The sequence below is a fragment of the Mus caroli genome, chromosome 7 (assembly GCF_900094665.2).
Source record: "Mus caroli chromosome 7, CAROLI_EIJ_v1.1, whole genome shotgun sequence".
Lineage (NCBI taxonomy): Eukaryota > Metazoa > Chordata > Mammalia > Rodentia > Muridae > Mus > Mus caroli.
In genome coordinates this window covers 129,443,091-129,444,597 of record NC_034576.1, presented here as the reverse complement: position 1 = coordinate 129,444,597, position 1,507 = coordinate 129,443,091, and the positions used below count along the sequence as shown (strand labels likewise).

The window sequence follows — 1,507 nt, the reverse complement described above, 5'->3', positions numbered from 1 at the left end:
CTTGAAGGGAAAACTATCTAGGATCATTTTGTTCAAGAGTAATTTATCCCTACTTAAAGACAGATTGCCCTACATGTAACAGCTACATACAAAAAAGTTATAAAATTGTCCTTGGTTTTACAATGATAAATGAAACACATTAAAATTCTCCAATCAAACAAGGTATGCAAGGATTTGGTGTTGTTGGGTTCTTTTGTTAAAACAATGAGAGCAAAATAACTTACTGGAATATAAAGATAAGAGCTGAATGAGCATGCCACTATTGGAGAAGCAGGTATCTTCACAAACCCAGTATTTTCCCCCAGACCATCTCCATCTGATGTCAACCAGAACAGAACATTGGCCATTTCATTTAAAAAAGGAAAAGAAAAAAAGAGCACTATGCGTGTGCACATACACCAGTTACTTTATGTACAATAAAGAAATGGGGACAGGGAAATGNAAGAAGAGAAAACTATCCTCTAGTAGTCAGGATGTGGTGGGACCAAATTGTGGCTTTCTAATTGAGAATGTATTCTTGGTCTATAACAAAATTCTGGAGTAAAGTAGCAGGCTCCCTTTTTAGTAGACACCTCCAGTCTGCTGCTGGAACCCATCAATCGTATCTTCATCCTCCATTTCCAACTGTGCAAGTGTGTCGGTTTCGTTGATTGGCTGCCCATCAAATCAGAATCTGATCCGCCTCATTGACAAACCCTGCTGTTCACAATAGGCTTTCATTAGTTTACTAAGTGGTGTATGCCTCTTAATCTTAAACTGCACCACAGAACCGTCCTGTCCCGCCACCTTCAAATTAATATGATCGTTGTTCTCAGTCTTGACTCCTTCCTTGGGTTTCTCGTCAGCCATGGCGAGCGCCTGAGTCTCCTCAGCTGCCGCTTCACACTGACAGAGCACACAAGCAGCACCAGGAGCGGCAGGATCACTGTGGTTTTTGTGGCTGACATTGAAGAATGCTACTAATAAGTCAAAAGTTGTGATTATAATACTCATGCTCTGTTATCTCAATGTTCTGAAATTCCCCTGTTCATCACTCATCCACACCCTACCCAGGACCAATCAGCTTAAAGGTTAGCTGATGGTACTTTGCCTAGGAAGCCAACTGCTCCCCTCCTTGCCCTTTAAATTTCTGAACCTGGTTCATCCCATAAAAAGCCTGCCCTGAGAGTGGAGTAGTATGGCAATTCGGCTTGTGAGTCCTTTTTGTGGTCCTGAGCATTCAGTATTAGGTTATGTGTTCAGTCAACTAATCTTGCTTAGCTGAGATCAGTGCTTGTATGGTCTGTATGGCAACCCCTGAACCCCAGCACGCCCCTTTATCAACTTATAAGGAGATGTCATGGTTTGTATATGCTTGGCCCATGGAGTGGCACTATTAGGAGGTGTGGCCTTTATTGGGGGAAGTGTGTCATTGTGGGTGTGGGCTTTAAGATCCTCATCCTAGCTCCCTGGAAGCCAGTCTTCTCCTAGCTGCCTTTGGAACAAGAGATGGAACTCTCTGCTCCTC

At 43.0% G+C, this 1,507-nt stretch overlaps 1 pseudogene across 1 annotated transcript; it reads right to left on the bottom strand.

Moving 5' to 3' along the window:
- Positions 1–279: 279 nt before the first annotated feature.
- On the bottom strand, positions 280–849 carry LOC110299069 (annotated as a pseudogene). The gene has a single exon (XR_002378430.1). The product of XR_002378430.1 is annotated as a small ubiquitin-related modifier 2 pseudogene (transcript).
- Between the last annotated feature and the right edge of the window lie 658 nt (positions 850–1,507).